The sequence below is a fragment of the Pinus tabuliformis genome, chromosome J (assembly GCF_031772625.1).
Source record: "Pinus tabuliformis cultivar Carrire ecotype Pingquan chromosome J, CPIR1, whole genome shotgun sequence".
In the NCBI taxonomy this organism is placed as follows: Eukaryota; Viridiplantae; Streptophyta; class Pinopsida; order Pinales; family Pinaceae; genus Pinus; species Pinus tabuliformis.
Genome location: NC_142295.1, coordinates 1,307,458,529 through 1,307,479,191, shown reverse-complemented (window position 1 = coordinate 1,307,479,191; position 20,663 = coordinate 1,307,458,529).

The window sequence follows — 20,663 nt, the reverse complement described above, 5'->3', positions numbered from 1 at the left end:
TCCTTCTTTAGAGCCCACACAAGTCCAGTGGTTGGTAGTCGCGAGACCTCTGCAATTATGTCATCGGTGACTGCTATGTGTCTCCCACTTACCATGGAGTGATATTCTTGCAAGTTCTGCAAGAATTCTATTGCTACGGTCTCGTTGGATTCCTATAAACGATTAAGATAAACTAGCCATCCTGCCCTTGCCAGGATTTGCCATGCAGCATCAGAAACTGTCAATACCTATGGTTCTCTCTAAATTGATCTTCCTCCCTTGTTCTAGCTCGTTGTAAATGTAGAGATGACAATGGAACAATAGGTTGTTCAAACTATTAGAAACACAGAGAAAATAACGAAACAACAAGGCTCGTTCAAATCGTGAGTCACCTACGAATTGCTGCAGAGCATAATACATAAATAGCTTAGGAATAGCAAGCCATTCAAATTGAAAAACGATATACCATTAAACCTTGCTAATCCCAAGTAAAAGTTTTCCGAATAATAGTCTGACATGTATACCAACAAATTATGAGGTCACCTACCTCCCCCCTTCAATGTGATAGGCCACCCTCGGCCGTCAAAAGAGGGAGCGGCATGCCGAACTGCCATGGTACAGAGTCATAAAAGAACAACGCATGCCAAAATGCCATGTTTACAAAAGGAGTAGGTTTCCAAAATCGAGGTGTATAATAGGATCGCTTTAACAAATAAGAGAATGTTGTGATATGATGCGAGTCTGGGAGGATAGGACAGCTGACGTGAACAAAAAGTATAATGCAATCATGATAGACTTTTCCGTCATGATTGGTTATAATAGATTTTCATGTGTTTAATGGTTCGGGGAAAGGATATACATAATCTTATTTGACATAGTACAAAGGTATAAGACAAAGAAGGGTGTTGATGATTGTTATTGGTGTATAAGGAATGTGTCTTCAATACCATTAACAGATCTCTGTTGCCGACAGGTGTCCATAACCTTGATAGGGTTGTTTGTTTCACCCATGGAACCATTATCCTTTGTGTATGCTTACGAAGTGATGTGCAATATCAAAATAGAGGTCATTATGTTGGCTTGGTAACCAGTTAAACCATAATGCCATTCACCAGGAAGAAGTGAAAGGTGGGCAGGCCGGCTCGTGATGAGACTTCCTTTTCCAAGGACTCTTTATCTTTTCTGATGTACCTCTTGGATCATATCCCTGGTGTGGTGGCCATAGTGAGAATGCCACTTCACTTTCTTCCTTATGATCATGGTAGGCTGGCTCTTGATGAGACCCCCTATCCTGCGTTTGACAAGTCATATAAACATTTTTCTCTTTTTTTCTTTTTTAATAAAGTAGTTTCCTATTTTTACATAAAGGGTGGTTCAGCACTGCTTAAGAGTAGGAATGGTGGAAGAAGTCTTAACATCTCAATAGAAAAATATACCCTTTGTTCTTATTCCTTAATAATGATCAAAGAAGATTATGGGAAAAGGAATAAAAAAGAACCATCATGGTAAAGATATCCAATCATATCAGTATTAGTAAGATAATGACAACAAAAGTGATGAATAATTTTGTCCTTTCCTCTTTCCTCCTAGCAATTCAAAGAAATTTCTTGTAAAAATAGTGATTTTATATAATTGGCTGATTTTAGTATGCTCTAGTTTTGTATCCATTGCATAAGTGTATAGCTGTGCTCCAAAAGGCTCGAAATTATTATATATTGAGAGGAATACCAGTGGTCCTTTAATTGGAACAGCAAGGAGAACAAGCATAAATAAAAGGAATATGAGAATGTTGTCGTTTCAAAAAGGAAGAGTAAGAAAATACAAATGGTGTTCCTTTGTAAAAGGAATGGCAGAAAACGTAAGTGTCGTTCCTTTGGAAAAGGAACAGCAGAAACCAAAAGTGTTGTTCCTTTAGAAAAGGAACAATAGAAAACACAAGTGTCGTTCCTTTGGAAAAGGAACAACAAAAACCAAAAGTGTTGTTCCTTTGGAAAAGGAATAGCAAAAAATGCAAGTGTCATTCCTTTGGGAAAGGAACAAAAAAATGAAAAGTGAAAAAGGAACGGCTAATACAAAAAGTGTTGTTCCTTCGGAAAAGGAACAACAAAACGAAAGTGTTGTTCCTTTGGAAAAGGAACAACAGAAAAACAAAAGTGGACACAAATGTTGTTCCTTCAGAAAATGAACAGAAAAAATGTTAGTGTTGTTCCTTCTAAAAAAGGAACAATAGAAAATGCAAGTGTTGTTCTTTTTGAAAAAAAAAAGGAACAACAAAATAGTGAAGGTGTTGTTCCTTCTAAAACGAACGACAAAAACAATAGAATTGCTGATTCTTCGAAAAGGAACAGCAAGGTGCAAATACAAAAAAATATGTATAGAGAATAATTTATGCTAAAAAAAAAAGAAATTATGTACAAAATGTAAGAATAGTTGAATCACTTTAATCAACCTGAGGTGAGGAAGATTTCTCTTCCTCCTCCAAAATTTGCATGTCGGAGTCTTCGCGAAGTTGCTGGTAGAAGGATTCCTGACTAAGTAGTTTACGGTATAGTCAAACTCGGTGGCTTTTCTCCGTGAAGGTATGTCCAGATACGTCAATGGTGATTAGAGTAAGGGTGCCATTATCATGTACCTTCTGGATTTCATATGGCCCCAGCCAACGAGTCTGAAGCTTCCCGAGAAAATCTTGTAACCTGGAATCATATAAGAGTGCCCAATCTCCTTTGCGGAAGACTTTATTTTTAATGATAGCGTCATGCCATTTAGCTCATTGCTATTGGATTAATGTAGTGTTTTGAAAGGTAGAGAGCCTGATCTCATCTAACTCATTGAGCTACTGTAATCTATTAATCTGTACCTCGTTTAGATCTAGACAGACTTCTTGTGTTGTTCGCAGTGTTTGGATTTCGAATTCTATGGGAAAGGTAGGTTCCTTTCCAAACACCAATTGGTATGGTGAATAGCCGGTAGTGCTTCTCCATGTTGTTCCGTCATCCCACAAGGCTTCTCATAATATTGCAGCCCAATCGCATCTATGTGACGCAATGGTTTTTGTTAAGATTGCTTCTATTATTTTATTGTTTCTTTCTACTTGACCATTTGCCTGTGGGTGGTATGGAGAGGTAATTTTGTGCTGGATATGATAGGTTGTTAGTGTTGTAGCAATCCTGTTACCAGCAAACTATCGTCCACCATCTGTAATTATATCTCTTGGAAGCCCATATTGCAAAAATATATGGAACAAGAACTGTATGACAGAATCCTCTGTAGCTCTGGGAAATGCCTCTACTTCAACCCATTTGGTGACATATTCTGCTGCTACCAAAATATATGTTTTCTGGTTTGAGGATGGGTTAATTTCACTAACGAAATCAAGGTCCCATCGCTCGAATGGTTCGATAACTAGTTGCAGAGTCAGGGGCATTTTCTCCGACTGACCAAGGCGTCCTGCTGTTTGGCAACTATCACAAGCTTGAACGAACTTCTTTGCATATTTGAAGATCGTGGGCCAATAATACCCTATTTGCAGCACCTTATGTCTATTTTTCCGATCGGTGAAATGTCTGCCACATGGTCCATCATGACAAGCTTTCAAAATGTAAAAAATTTCATCCTCTACGACGCATCTCCTGATGTGAATATTTGCCCTTGTATGAAACAGGTAGCCCCCAATCCAATAAAATCGAGCACTTCGCTGGACAATCTGTTTTTGTTCATTGGGGGTCAGATATTTCGGTAATTTGCCTACTCCTAAGTAATTCACAACATCAGCATACCAAGGTGTTTTTAACAGTGAGAACAAACAAATTCTCATTTGGAAATTGATCTCCAACTGCTGTTGCATCCACTGGTTTTGGCATTCAAGAGAGAAAGTCAACTACAGTATTTTCTTTTCTAGGTCAGTCCTTGATTGTGATATCAAATTCCTGCAATAACATCAGCCATCTAGTTATTCTACCATTTGTGATTGGTTTATTTGCTAAATATTTTATGGTAGAGTGATCTGTATACAAGATAACAGGATATCCAATAATGTAATGCCTGAACTTATTGACAACATGTATTACAGCTAGAAATTCTTTTTCAGTAACAGTATAATTCAATTCAACACTGGATAAATTCTTGTTAATATAATAAATTGCATATGGTTTTTTATCTTCTTCCTACCCAAGAACTGCTCCAATAGCTGTATCTGAAGCATATGATGAAATTTGAAATGGCAGGTCCCAATTTGGACCTCAAAGGACTGGGGTTGTTGACACAAGATTGTTCACATCCTTGAAAGCACGATCGCTTCTTTTATCCAAAGGAAGTCAACATTACATGTCAATGCATATAGAGGTGCAGCAATATGCGAAAAATGTTCTATAAATCTTCTATATTAACCAAAAAATCCAAGAAAACTGCGTACCTCTGTTTGAGTGGTAGGAGAGGGAATTAGAAAAGTTATTTGAATTTTGGTTGGGTCTACCTGTATGATAGCTGCTAAGATATAATGGCCTAGAATAAGTCCTTCAGTCATCATCATATAGCATTTTTCATGGCTCAAACAGAGCCTGGTGGCAATGCAGCGCTGCAGGACTTTTTCCATTGTGTCCACTGTTGGGTCAAAATTGTCTCCGTATCATGTAAAATCATCCATGTATACTTCGAGCCCTTCATTTACTAAATATGAAAAGATGCTGAGGATAGCCCTCTGAAATGTGGCAGGAGCATTGCATAGGCCAAAAGTTAAAACTCTATAGGCAAATGTTCCCCAAGGACAAGTAAAAGTGGTTTTGTCTTGGTCTTCAGGGGCAATCTCAATCTGATTGTATCCGCTGAAGCCTTGTAAGAAAGAGAAGAATTTCTTTTCTGCCAAAGTGTTTAATACTTGGTCAATGAATGGAAGGGGAAAGTGGTCTTTTTGTGTTGCTTTATTTAGCTCTCTATAATCTACACAAATCCTCCACTTTCCATTCTTCTTTAGTACCACAACAAGTGGAGAGACCCATTTACTATCGGAGATAGGGTAGATGAAGTTCACATCTAAAAGTTTTTGAAGTTCAGCTTTTACAATGTCTTTTAGATGAGGGTTAAGTCTCCTTTGTGTTTGGCGAATAGGTCTCACATCTTTTTCGATGTAAATGTGGTGTGTACATAACTGGGGATCAATTCCTTTCATATCAGGATAGTCCCATGCAAATGCTTCTTTGTATTTCCTCAGTAGTTGGATTAGCTTCTCTTCTTGTTCGGAAGTCAGGTTGGCATTAATATTTAAATTCTTTCCTGGCTCAATTTCTACAATTTTTCTATTTGAGATAGAGGTAGTAGGTATTGTTTGATCATGTGTATCTTTAAGAGGATATTCTTCTAATTCATTATCAAATGTTGCTTCTATCATGTGACATTGTATGTGGGATCTGGATTCAACTTGACTAATAAATTTGTTAATGGCATCATCTTTTCTTTGGTCTTTGAAATCAAGGGCCTCTTTTATGGTTAATGGAGATCTAATATTTTCGGTGAGGTATGATATAGGATGCTTGTTAGTTTTTATTATTGTGACACTTGGCTGCTCTGGGGGATATAAAGCTAGGTTCTTGACATTTCCCCCCCTAGTTATGGTCGTACTGCCTTGTCAGTAGCCAATATAAGCATCAGTAGTTGCAAGCCAAGATCTGCCTAAAATCAATGGATGTCCATCAAGTCGGTTTTTGGGATTTATTATCAAAAAATCGGCCGGGTATTCCCAGGATTCAAAGGATACCATGACATCATATAGTGTTCCTTCTGGCCTAACCACAGATCGGTCAGCCAGTTCTAGTAAAGTGGAGGTCGGTTCTACTGATGTAATGCCTAGTTTTGGCAAGTGGTGGTTGTTAAGATATTAATTGCAGCTCCTAGATCAACTAAGGTATTTGAGAAGGTTTGTCCATTGATTTGTACGATTACTATTGGATTTCCTAGGTCTTCTTATTTAACGGATGTTTCTTTTCCTAATAATAATTCGGATAAAGTGCCAGTTACTTGGACTTTTGGGTTATTTGTTATTTTCCTCCTTGGTTTCTTTATACATAGCTCTTTGATATTATTTTCATATATCGGGATATCTTGAATGGCTTGGAGGAGTGGGATTTTTATGTACAGATTTTCTAGTTCTCCCAGAATGTCAAAATGAGGATATTATATAGGTCAAGGTATAGTTAATCATTTTGGGAATGGGGAGAGGATGTGGTTACTGGATCATGAATTTGTTGTCCGGTCATGTCCTCTCTTGCAGCGGTTGTTCTATAGGTAACTTATTTTCAACTTGAGCTATTTTATCTCCCTCTACTTCAATGATATGCCCAAATCTTAATTGAAGGTCATTACGCTCCCTTAGATCGGTTCCTATCTCTGTTGTTTCAATTATTTGAATGGATTAGACTGGTTTGTTATTCGGATTGGGGTTGGGTTGGGCTGGGAGTTGCGGTCTTAAGTTAGACTGGGGGTTTTGTTGTAATGCTAGCAGTGTAGGTTGAGGGAGCGGGATGGTTCCTATTGGCTGAATCATCGGTCTTTGCCAGTTTTTATGCCAGGCTTGACTCTGTGAAGTAGGATGGGTCCATTGTGCTAGATATATATTGTTTTGCCAATATGGTGGGGTATAGGGAAAATTTGGCCAATTGGGTTGGCTTGCTTGATTCGGCCATGGAGATGATGAAGCAAATGATTGCTAAGACCAATTCAGGAAGGGAGGTTGATTTTTCCACATTGTATTATATTATTGAGCATGATATTGTGGGGGTTGAAAAGAAGAAGATGGTTCTGAGAACATACCTGATTGTCGCGGCTACCATTGACGACACTAATTGAGTAGATACATCGATTTTGGCTCTTCTTCTGCTTCCTTGTATACTGCTTTCAATCCAGGAAGTGAGGGATAGCTCTCTGTAGAGTGGAATTTTGTACAAATGGCACAAACTTGGACTGCATCTAATGGACACTCCTTATGGTTGTGTTTCTTTCTACATCTGGGATAGAAAATTGCCAAATTCTGTTATGCCTCTGCTTTCTTTTGTTTGGCCTACATAATATCAAGTTGTGTTGTCAGTGTCCCCGATATGTCAATTTGAAAATTTTCTAATAAATTTCCAATTTTTGCATAAGTTACTCCTTCTGCCGAAATTCTGTTATCTCTTGAAAATCGATCATGTTCTACTGGTTTCAGCCTCATGTTGTCTCTCGAGATCCTGATACATAGATTAATAATGTCAACAAAATTTTCCTAATAAATATCTCGTTTTCCCATAATATTTAGTGTTTCAATCCATTGTTCCTTCATTCCCCTAATTAATGTTGTTTTTAATACATTATCAGGTAAGGGTAACGATGCATAAGGAGATCTTTGAAGATTATACTGGAAACGTTCAACGTACTCTTATAATGTTTCATTTGGTCTGGCTACCATCTGAAATATTTCATCTTTTAACTCTCTAGACCTACAATAATCCTGATATTTTTTAAGAAAAGACTCTTTCATTTGGTCCTAGTTATATATAACACCACCACCCGATCCCATAAACCATCTTAGAGTAGACCCTTTTAATGTAGAGGGAAATAATTTCAGTTTTTGGGGATTGATGGTATAGTCATATCTTCTACACAGCACATCGAATTCGAATAAGAATGCATCTGGATCTTCTGATGTAAGGCCATGGAATGTAGGGATATGCTGGAGAGGAATTGCTTTCATAGCTGCATTAGCTGCAGTATCCACAATGGGGTATTGCAGTGTAGAGGTTTGGGTGTTTGGCTGGTTCTTGGCCATTTGGTCAAATATATGCCAATAACCTTCTGGGATATCTAGGAGGGTATTCCTAGGTTGTCAAGGGGGAATGGCTCTAACAGGAATGGCCTTAACAACACTTCCTTTATCTGGGATGATGAGAATGCCTAATGTCTGGGGGGGTTCGGGTTCTTGAGTTTCTTCAACTTCGTTATAAATGATTTTTGCATCACTTCCCTTATCTGGGCTACTTAACAGCTAAATTACCCCAAGAGGAGGTATTGGTTCTTTAGTCTCTCCTGTTTCTCCTCTTCCTTCATAGAGGTTGGTATGGTTCCCTTCTTGCAATAATTTTGGGCTAGAATTATCAATTTCTTGTAAATCTTACTCTTCGGTTTGATTATGCACCTCAACAAAGCCTACAGATGGTGATTCTGTGGCCTGAAGGGAAATAGTACACTGTCTAGAAGTAACTTTTCTAGGTCTTACTGAAGGCTGAGATTCTGATTTCTTAAGGATTTCGTCTATAAAGGTTGATTGGCCAAGGGTCACTAACCCCTAAGCTTTACCAGGCTTGGGTAAAGGTTTAGGATTTTTTTGAGGCTTTTTCTGCTTAGTCATACACACAAATCAACTGTTAAGTTCTACCCAAACAAAACAACAACAAATCTGTAGGAAGCAGGTAGGGGAGCAAGGTTATTGCATACTCCACACGCAGGTTCTTAACGACGCCAAAATGTCGAGCAGTAAAAAGGGTTTTTTTCACCTTTATTTATCTCACATTAACTTATCAATCCAAGAACGATTTTTTATCTCAAAGAGTGTACTCAGTTTGAGGCAGTGATTTGTCAGAGTAATGCTAGTAGTATAGTGCTCAGAAAACAAGAGTAAACGGATGTTTAAAACAAGATCTACTCATAGAAAAGCACTTTAAGACTTAAATCATGTATTCAGAAAACTAAGTAAATTATCAATCAAGGGTATAGTAACCATAACTCATCCCTCTGTAAACTGATGCAACTAAAGATAATCAAGGAACAAATCATCAACCTGGGAACTAGACAACAAATGTCAACGCTCACTACAGTTTCAGATCGTTCTGTACACCAAAGAAATGATAACGCAAATAACAGGAAATGGAACAACAACTAGTTCTTACAAACAACAAAACCTTATTCTACAAAAATAGGTGTGGCAATCGTATCCTATAGAAATCAGATAGCAATCTTTACTCTAAGAATAAATTGTACAGCAAACAGAAATAGAACGGCAACTGATTAGCAATGAAATATCGAATAGCACTTAGAGCCAAATGTAAATGTACAATGAACCAAAATAAATAACACACACGACATGCTTTAATATTGAGAGAAACAATAATCTAAGTTTGATACCACAAATATCAATCTCAGTTACATAGAATAACGATTGTTATTTGTAATGGAACAACAATGTCAATTGAACAACAATCGTGATTAAGTGTAAACCATAGATGAATACAATAATACCACTTATGAATGTTACGACATGGTTACTCTACAATTTAACAACAATATCATTCTGTAAGGACCAACAATGTTATATCAATGATTAAAGGAACATCAATTCATTACAAAGTCATAAATACGACATTCCTGTCACAAAGAATGATATTACTCAGTCGAGCATAAATCAAATATAACAGAACCGTGATATAAAATAACAAACCGCATCAGATTACCGAACAACGCTAATAATGAAAACCACGCACGAATTAAAGATAATGGTATAGGAGCAAGTGTTCCACCAGGGCCGGGCCCTTAGCCTCTAGGGACACACCGCTTGAGATTATTCCAGGATCAAAGATGGAACAAAAACCAAATTTTTTATTAAAGAATCAAAGCAGAGTTACAGTGGATCACTTCTCAACGAGAGTCGATGATCAAAGTTTCAAATACAAAGGAAAATTACATAAAAACAAAAATGGGTCGTCCCCCAGGGCTCGTAGTGCTGCCCCTTTTTATAACAGCTAAGCGGAGATATCAATGATGCAAAAATAGTTAAGATAGGGATTCCTCAGGATCAAAGGATCCTAAGGGATTCACCAAACTGTTAATCCCAGTTATCCATTTGTTTCCTCGTGCTGATTCGATATCTCCTTTTCCCTTCCTTGGCTAATACGCTTCAATTTGGATCACCTTATTTGCATGTGGTTCCCTGCCAAAGGGACAACAGTTAACTTTTTCTTTTCTTTTCCTTTGAGACGGCAACCTTTCATTTTTCCCTTTTTCTGCATAATAAATGGAAATTATTAGTAGTTTTGTGTTCTGTATAAATCCCTTATATTTTATCATGATTTCTTATTATCTGCCTAGTTCATGATGCAAAGAGGTTACAAGTTTTAAAGAAAAGATGACAAAATAATCAGTAAAAACATACCTTCTTTTGTACTCCACAACATTGATCTCTAGATGTAGAAAATTTGTTCCAAAATTCCCCCATACTACTTCGAGTGAGACTGCAGCCTATGCTATGTGGGTTGTTTCCGAAAGAGCTGGTAGTGTAGGGTTTTGTTGGTTGGTGCAACTAACTCTAAACCTGGGTCAGGACCCCCTAAGCCAACAAGTGGTTCTATTGCCGGGACTGAGATATGCTTGAAGGAGATGTGTGATGTCGCATCACTAGAATCCAACAAAGAAATAAATTGAAAAGTGGTTGGATAGAAAAATTCATGAATTCACAACGTAGGAAAACTATAATTTGCGCCTGTCAAAGGAGTAGTGGTTGGATAGGTATTTCATATGGAGATATACGAAATTTTCTTCTGCACCTTCCCAATCAAACTATACAAGTGGTTATATATATTGGAAAACGGTTAAGGGAGGTGGAAGCTTGACGGTTCAATAGTGTGGAATCCAAAACTGGTACAATTATTAGAAGCCTCTAAAGAAAAAATCACGCAGGATGTTAATCACTGGATTGATCAAAATATAGGAGGATTTATTATAGAATTCATGGATGATACCTCACTCAGCTACAGTGAAATTGAGCAACGATTTTTCAAGGGACATGAGGTAAGTATCTAAGATCTTTGAATACCTAGATTAAGTTGTTGTTATGTGAAAAACAGGTTATGTCATTGCCTTAATGTTCGGAGCTACGTGAAGCGGAAAACTCTTAATATATCAAGAGAGATCATGTCCTGAATATAGCTCATTGATTGGACCTCTTTCGAGTGATGACAAGGGAGCAATACAGGCCTCACCATGGAGTGTTTTCCTGCTAATAAGATAGGCTTTTCTGAGAACACATCATCCACCCAATCCACCTCCACCTCCACCTCCATCACATACACCTTCGCCCACACCTCCACCACCACCACCAAAATTCAACATGTCGAATACAATGAAGCTGCGGACTTTCAAGGGTATAGAGAGCAAAGATACATATCAGTTTTTATTTTTTGCGAATGCTGTGTGGACAACAAATTAAATTACTGATGACAATATAAAGAAGGCACAATTGGCTACCTCTCTGCAGGATTGCGCGCTGACGTGGTATATTAAGTACTATTCTGATCATCCTGTGGCAACACTAGCAAAGACTAAGGCTGCATTAAACAAAGAGTTTAGTAAGCCTATGTCTGACTCACAGTCAGTAGTTGGATTTAAGGAGATCATGATGAGGGTTCATGAGATGCCTTGGGAGTTAGATGAAAGGCTGAAATGTGTGATTCCAGAAGCTAACATGCAACTCACAAATGGTCAACACCACGAGTGGTTTATAGCTTCACTTCTGCCCCACCTGAGGATTTCGTTGTCGGAACAGAAGATACGAACTCAGGCAGAAGCCCTGGAAATTGAGATGAGGTTGCATGCGGCACCTATTCAGGATTCGACATTGGGGGTACAAAAAATTGACTCTCAATTACAAAGCCTATGCTTAGAATTGTAGAGCTTGAAGAAAGACAAGGAGACTAAACCAGAGGTGTGTGCGGAAGTCTGGTGTCTGAAGTACAAGGGTTATTCACATGATAAAGACCATTGTCCTATATTTGCGAACTATATCACAGGAGAGTGGCCAATTCCCCTGAGGCTAGAAGCTCCAGCAGGACCAAGCGTTGGGGTTGCGCTATCGTGTGCCATATGCTAGGTTGTTAGAAAACATGCGAAGTATAACTGTAATTTCCTTCAAAAGTTCGTCCAGACACCGCAATAGTTGTTCTGTAACTTCTCCAAATCAGTGGGCCATGACCAACACCACTATCACATCTATGAGTTAATGATGGAGAGAACACCTACCTACCGAAAGCAAGCATAAAATCAGCCTCAAGAGCTAGGCACTAGAGGAGCACACGAAGGATATCAAGGATGAGGACGAGGCTAAGGAGGAGGAGGGCCTGATAGAGGCTGGGGTCAGGTTATTTTTTAGGGCTGCGGAACACTAGCCCACTACACGTGGGAGTATCAAAATTAAAAATGCCCATCATGTTAGTAATCCAACTAGTTTGATCACACTATAGAAGGATTCCCAATGTTGATAGCTAAGATATAGGAGAAAAGGGTGCAACCTCACCAACCTACGTAAAACTTACAAATGATGAGAGTTGAACTCCATGAGGAGGACTAGAGCATGAATATAGTGCTAAGAAGTAGGATAACAACTGGCAAAGATAAAGGAAAATAGCCTAAAGAGGATTGATGGGTCTGCAAGGCCCTCTAAAAGGAAGTTGGCTTTGATTCCGCATGCGCTAAGGAAACTTTTATGGAAGCCAAAAAAAGCTTCGTTGAGGCTTCCATCTCAGGAAGCCAAGACAAGGTGCAAGATACCAGCATGCCTATAGAGGTTGATCTCTTTGTCATTACCACGTTCTTGGAAACTTTCATGAAACTTTTGTGCGATAGTAAAGCTTTGAAAGGCTTGCAAGACTTAATAAACAAATGTGTCGGCAAGTAAAACACCCCTGATGGACACTGCATAGTTAGAAAATTTGGTAAACATAAGGCAAGAACAGGGTGCGAGATGAGGCTCACTTCACAGATAGGAGATTATCAGATGGACCAAGTCATCTTGGATCCAGGGTCTGATGCAAAATTAATAAACAAATGTGTTAGCAAATAAAACGCCCCTGATGGACACTGCATAGTTAGAAAATTTGGTAAACATAAGGCAAGAATAGGGTGCGAGATGACGCTCACTACACAGATAGGAGATTATGAGATGGACCAAGTCATCTTGGATCTAGGGTCTGATGCAAACATTTTGCAAAAGAAAACATGAGAAAGAATCTAGAGACCTGCACTATAGTGGTCTCTGATTTAACTCAGAATGGCGAACCGGTAGAAGATCTTTTCTATGGGACAATTATATGGAGTAACTATTGATATAGAAGGTGTGAGCATGATGAATGAACTTGAATTGATAGAGATCGTTGATGATAGTAATCCATACACCGTCCTCCTCAGAATTAACTGGGCCATTTAAATGAATGGATTCATCAACTTGAAGAAACAGACAATGTCGTTTGAAAAGAAATCACTTTGAGTTGTAGTTTTGTTGGACCCTACAGAAGGGGTACGCTACATGAAACTAGTACGTGATTATGAAGAAAGTGTATATGACTTAGATCATATCTACAAAATAACAGCACAAGATTAAGACTAGATCAATCCAACAGTAGATGGGCAGATTGCATGGGATCGGGAGAGTTCCTGCACCTACGATTTAGATGAAGAGTTGGAGAATTTTCAGAATCGGTTGTATGAAGTCTGTACACTACGTTGTAACATAATGAATAAATGATTGCACTGCATTTCATCGGAGGTAAGGAAATTAACTTATTATAATGGTCTAATTAACGTGGATAAGTTTTTGGATGTAGTTGATCGTGAATTCCCTAAGAATCAATGCTTCCAAGCATTAGATTTGGCACTACACGCTATGCCCACATGACGGTGGGGTACGCACAAGGATAGATTTGATGGTTGGCATGATTACATAAGAATGATTAGATTGAGGTTTGTGTGTCCTGACACTCGATTTACTGGGAATTATGATCGGAGACATGATCCGCGCGATCACTCAATGAAATGGACTAAATCTTATGGAACAGAGCCACAATCAGAGTGGGTACATTTATTTCTCCATACATTGGACACAATCCCAATCAACTGATATTTGGAGACAAAGCTCCGCCATGGCACTGCGGAGTGGGATATATTAAGAGAAAGGGCTCTTATTGACGTATAGTTTTGAAGATGGTTTGGAGAACATTGATGAAGCCTTGTAGGAGATTAAGGCAGTTATATTCATGATGCCACAAGAACCTTAGGAAGGAGTCCAACCAGATTTGAGCACCCAACTGTGGCATGCGCTGGAATTTTATAATGTAACCACTAAGGAGGAGGATGAGGATCCAAGAAATATCAATATTCCAGAGGTGGAAGGGCATTGCAAAGTCGAGGGCCCGTAAATAGACAACCCAAACATCACCATGTCGTTCAAGACAAAGAAAGTAAACATTGAGATTGAAGAAGAACCAAAGTTTGCGAAAATTAGGGATTATGGAGACGATGCCATAGTGGATAAAGTCACTGAGTTACTCCACTAATATCACGATCTCTTCCCTACCAAGTTTTCAGACATGAAGGGCATAATAGGAGACTTGGATGTTATGAAAATCACTCTAAAGCTGGATGTGATGACTTTTAAATAGAGGTCGTATTGCCTAAATCCAAATTATAAGGAAAAGGTTCACTTGGAGTTGGATAAGATACTGGAAGAAGGCATCATAGAACTAGTGGAAGAATCTGATTGGGTAAGCCCAATGGTGGTTTAGGAGAAGAAGTAGAAGGGCAAGATAAGGCTTTGCATAGGTCTAAGGAAGCTTAATGATGCCTATGTCCATGATCCCTTTTCAACACTGTTCATAGACAAAGTATTAGACAATATTGCAGGGTAGGAGGCCTACTCGTTCATTGATGGGTTTTCGGGGTACCATCAGATCAATATCGCGCCTGAGGTAGGAGCAAAACTACCTTGGTGAAAAAATGGGCTTGTTTCCAATACACTTTGGTGCCATTTGGACTCAAGAATGCACCTACAATATTTTCTCGTGTACTCATTGCGATGCTCAAGGTGTTTATTCATAAGTTCTTAGATGTGTATTTTGATGATTGGACAGTGTTCATATTAGTAAAGTGCCATGTCGAAAGTCTGCACCTAATGTTGGATACGTGTCACAAATAGAAAATCACACTGAATATAAAGAAATGCATATCATGTTCCCCCTTTGGAATCCTACTGTTTCATGTGGTGTGCAAGCAAGGTTTGATGGTCGACCATGACAAGATTGTGTGATAGTGAATCTAGATCCCCCAAGGAACGTAGAGCAGCTACACACAATGCTATGTCATACGGGATATTACACAAAGTTTTTGAAAGTGTATGATCAGATTATCGCGCCTATGGAGAAACTATTGAAGAAAGATGCCACATATTTTTGGGACAAATAATTCCAGCACAACTTAGATGTATTGAAAGCAAAGATGGTCACCACGCCAATCTTAGTCTTCCCTAATTGGAAGAAGGAATTCCATGTACTTGTCGATGCCTCGTGCATTGTGTCGGGTGTAGTATTAACGCAAGCCGGTGAAGGAGAATTGGACAACCCTATAGCCTTCAAGAGTAGGAAATTATCGAAGGCCAAGAATAATTACTCAACAAGGGATCACAAAGGATTCACCATAGTATTTGCACTGCAGAAGTTCAAGCATTATCTGTTAGGAGGACATTTCAAGATGTACACATATCATTCTACCTTGAAATACCTAGTTAATAAGCCTGTGTTAGAGGGGAAGAAGCTCCTCGCGCAGGCAGAAGCAACAAGGAAGAAGGAGGCATTGCTTAAGGATAGTCTAGAGCCTTAGCTAGATCGAGTTTATCTAATCATGACTACTATTAGGATAGGCTCAAGCGATTGTAGCAAATGTAGAAAATAATGAGGTTGGTCATAGAAGGACCAGCTACTTGAAAATTTGTCGAAGACATCAAGCAAGTAGCTACGCAGAGCACTGCCAAAGTTGTTGTAGTTGAGGTGGAGTTGGGAGTTCTTCGGAGCGAGATCGTATGCAAGCCGAGTGACTCGAGGGTGAGTCACAATCTTTTTGTTTGGGGCTTGTTGGGATGGGGTCCTTTGGGTTAGTTTTGGGGTTAACATAACACAATTTTGATGTATTTGTTGTAAGTAATGTAAATTCTCCGTGATTTTGTGGATGCGTAGCGCATAGATGGTTAGGAGTCAAAGTGGCTTTAGCCCTTTGTTTATGTAAAATCTTATTCGGTTTTGAGATCCACCCATGGTCTGTGGACCATGGGATCCTATGTAAAAGACTATAAATAGGTGTGTCTTCGAGAGAGTAAGGCATAAGTCATGATGGATAACAAATAAAATTTTGGAAGTATTAGTGCAGAGAAGTGGGTCAGATAAGAGAGAAAGGCTCTGCAGCTTAGAGCTCAATGGCCTAGGTAGAGTTTGCAGCTATGTATGCAGAGTAGTTTTGAGTCTGTAATACCAAAGCTTACAATATATGCTGGGAATGAATACTGTGTGTATTAAATATTGATCTAATGATGTGCCATTTTATTGAATAACTATTATATGATGTATTCAAGAATTCTTATATAATTCCACAAAGACTTTGATGAATTACCTAACATTTATTAATAACATAAGCTTATCTACCTGAGCCCTAATATAGGGTTTCTTTTTTCTGGTGCACATAAGTGGATGAATAAACTATTAAGAGTCTACAAAGATTGTTAGTGGACCTTCATGAAGGTATGAAAGCTGTCTTAAAAATTTATAGTACAGAGACCTAAGGGCTTATAGATCTACATGAAAGCAGATCTAGGACACTAAAATACACCACACTAATCTCTAGATGCAAAAGCATGGTTGCAACATCACCCCATACTACTTCGAGTGAGGCTGCAGCCTGCACTACACGAGTTGTTGCCGAAGGGGCTAGTAGTGTAGGGTTTTGTTGGTTGGCACAACTAACTCTAAACCTAGGTCAGGACCACCGAAGCCAACAAATTCTTGCAACCTCTCTAATACTTTTTGTCCCTTAGCATCTTCATACATGTCTACAGAACGAACTTCAAAATAGTTGAATCAAGGTTCTCCATCATAATAACTACTTTAGGAGCATTCTTCTTTGGTACTAATTGCATCTGCATCTTTGTTGAAGCTCCCATGTCCATGAAACTCTTCTTCTCCTCGAATAAAGTTGTCTTTTCCTTCTGTAGATCGAACCCAATATTATTTTCTCTTGCCTTCCTAACCCATTTATCTACCTCAGCCTTTTTACCGTTTGCATTATCCTCTCTGGCAGCTGCACAACTTCGTGTCACTATATTAATTCTTATATCATCCTCGCGTGGTTCGGATCATATCATTTGTATATTTTTCATAGGCTGATGATTATTTTTTTCCTACATATTAGCCCTTAAAATAGGGTATTGTTCTATCACATGGTCAAACTATCTACAATACTGACATGAAGGGTGAGTGGGATTCTAACAATCTCGTGCATATTTTCCAACTTCGCTACAATTATAGCATATGATCTCCCCACTTCCTCATCTAGCACCTATTTCATGACCACGTCCCGCACCTTCAAATTCTCCACAAACCACATGTGAAACATTATTTTCATGTGTTTGGCATTCAACTTGCATCCTATATGTTGGGGTTTGATCTATCATCAAGTCATAGCTGGGACAATGGCTCTCATCATGTCCTATCGATCGATAGAACTTGAAAAATAGTTTTTGTGGTGACTACACATATTTATGTAGAAAATAGAAGTGATCAATCGAGTTTTGTCCTATAACTCAGAAAATACTACATCGTATGGTTGGTCTGGTACTTTATCCAGCACTATGCTCTGGCTTCAATGGATTGGGACTTTTTCCAACCAAATAATCAGGGTAGATACCACACTGGTCCTTACAGTGACCTTCCTTCTTACAGATTAGGCACCATACTTCTAAGTGCATCTCAAACCGAACATCCTTTCCTCTATTTAAGTCTTGCAGCTGCATATGAAAACTTGGCAACTTGGACTACATTTGCTGAACTCCTATATGAGTGTCTTGTTCTAGAAAATCTTCTAATTCCACTTGATTTCTAGTGCTTCTTCCTGTGTCCTGATGTTTTGTTGCGATAGTGGTAATCTGAGGTGTGGAAATAACACGACTATATACCACTCTTTGTGTAATTCATCAGATATCTAGAAGTTGGCTTGTCCCATCAAGCATTTTAACCTTTGATCTACATTCTAGGTAGTCTCATAGAAGACTTTATTAACCTCTTTTACTTCTGCAATACACTATGACTGTGACTTGCATTTCCTAAACTTTGTATTTAGTGGATTCTTCGCTATAGCTAGTGAATCATATGTATTTTCCATACTGTACTTGATATACCAAGATCACACCCTATCTTATAATGTCGTGACAAGTTATGCCTTCTTCAAATCGTCATCGTTAATCTATTGCACTTTCCACAGAGCTTCAATGAAAAACCAAAATTGATCAGGATCCTCTGGTCCCTAACCCTTAAATATAGGCATCTTTGTTGCATTAGCCATTTTGAATAGTGGAGGTGGAGGTCAAGGTGTAGGTGTATGAGGTGTAGGCAAAGGTGGAGGAGGAGTGTACTGGTGAGGAATCCTAGAAGTGCCTTCATTTTATGACTGTGTCACACCTCTAGGTGTTCTATTATTACTCATTTCTATTTCACTGTCTGATTCACCCAATAATGGATTGTACTCACCCTCAATATAGTTGTCACAATCGGCTCAGAATATTTTTCCGCTTCACAGAGATCCATTATGTCCTATTTTAAACATAAATCTATAAGCATAACACCCTTTTCACATAACATCATTTTAATCCAGAGCTTCAAGGAATTTAAATACTTACCTCGAGGACCTTTGAAAAAATTGTGCTCAGCTTCACTTTAGGATACTGTTGTGTCAATTGAAATTTCAATAATAAAGCCTCTGACGATACTATCAACCTAGTAATCAAGAACACTTGCGACTTTATATGAAAACTTGTTAAGTCCCTTAATGAGCTCTCAAGTCCACATACCAAGATCGTCGTGTTTCTGATAAGGTTCGTTGTCAGCTATCTTTGAAAGCCACTCTTGCAGCTATTGGAGAATGATATGAAAAATATGTCGTAATGTTTTGTGTAGATATACCTCTGTAACCACCTTACTTTCGACTGGTGCAAACCTCTTTTTTTCTGGGCTCAAAATTGGTGCAACTTCTGATCTACCGAATTTTAGATCTCTTTTCTAGTTGGATGCCACATCACACATCACTTAGAATGATTCCAACCTTGGAAAAAGAACCATTGTTTGGTTGCAAGGGCTTAGAATGAACTTCAAAGTTAGTTTTGCTAACCAACAAAACCCTATACCACCAGCTGTTTCAAAAACGACAAGCAGACTATGGTCTCACCTAAGGCGATATTGGGGGATTCTAAAACCAGATTTCTGCATCTAGAGGGATTATGCAATGTTGATGTAGGCTTTTAATAGTTTAGGGTGTAATCTGATCTTCACGAACCGCTAACCTTATTGTTACAGTCGTAAGGGTTTTTCCTACTTAGAAGAGTTGTGAACTATGCAAAACTATTCTAACATGTATTATTCAACATAAAAAAACAATATCTGAACCTTCACGATGCAATAAAAAAAATCATAAACAAGCTAAAATAGATAACTTATGTGAACATACAGAGATAAATATATTTATCCTCAAATCTCTTCTTTATTAGTCAAGTCTTCCCAAATACAAACTCTGTTACCATTTGCACACAGCTGCAAGGGCATGGACACTAAGTTGCAGACTTACGAAGGTCTCCATGCACACAACTACAAGAGCCTTCCCCTTCACCTGACTACAAAAATATCTTACAAAAACAAACTCAACAGTATTTCCTCAATTCAATTTTGTCCTTTATACTTGCTAAACATCCCTTTATATATGCATTTACCCTTACAATACCATGATCCACAAACCATGGGTGGAGTTGAAAATCCTCTAGATAATCTCATCCCTTTACGAAAGAAGGGGCTTTGACCTTCACTAAAGACCCTTTGATTCTTATCACTCTGTGTTAATCATGCTCCGCTCCTAAAAATGAGGAGTATTTTCATGAATCAGACAAAACCTAGACCTAGGGGACCCCTACCCAACAAAGATCCCACGTTAATAAGTGAACCCACGCTATTAACCAAATAAAAGAAGAAAGTTTTGACCACTGAGTTTCATCCCAAATATTTTTCCATAAAAATAAATTTTCTACAGCTGGAAGGCCTACAATGAGGGAATATGAATATTTAGTGAATTTTCCTAGTGATTGGTAACCGCACCAAAGGATATCAAAGCTTTCAAATACTCTAATATTTCTTTCTACTATGATTTATAGAATTACTCCCAAGGAAGATAGCCTATTGTGTAAGTCCAATCCTCTCTCGGTCATCACCAAAGGTGATTTTATTGATATGGTTTCCAAAAATGAGCTACCATAGTAGTACCCAAACATTCTAAGAGGGCTCTAATAAAAATAAATATTTCATTCTCAACCTCTCAGGGGAGTTGTTGCTATGCGTCTTCTTAAAATAATTTTTCATCCCTGCTTCATACTTCCTAGAAATCATGCAATCACACCCATTTTTTACAATGTTGAACTCAATTCCATATACCTTAACCTTTGACATCATCTTCCATCCTGAGTCAGTTTCATTGAGTACTCGTAGGTTCATATTTTCTTATCCAAATGTGTTTCCATAGTTTAGCTCCACCCTTAATCCATGACCACTAGAGTTTCATGCTATAAGATTTCTTAGATGGTCTATAACCCATAACCCCAACCC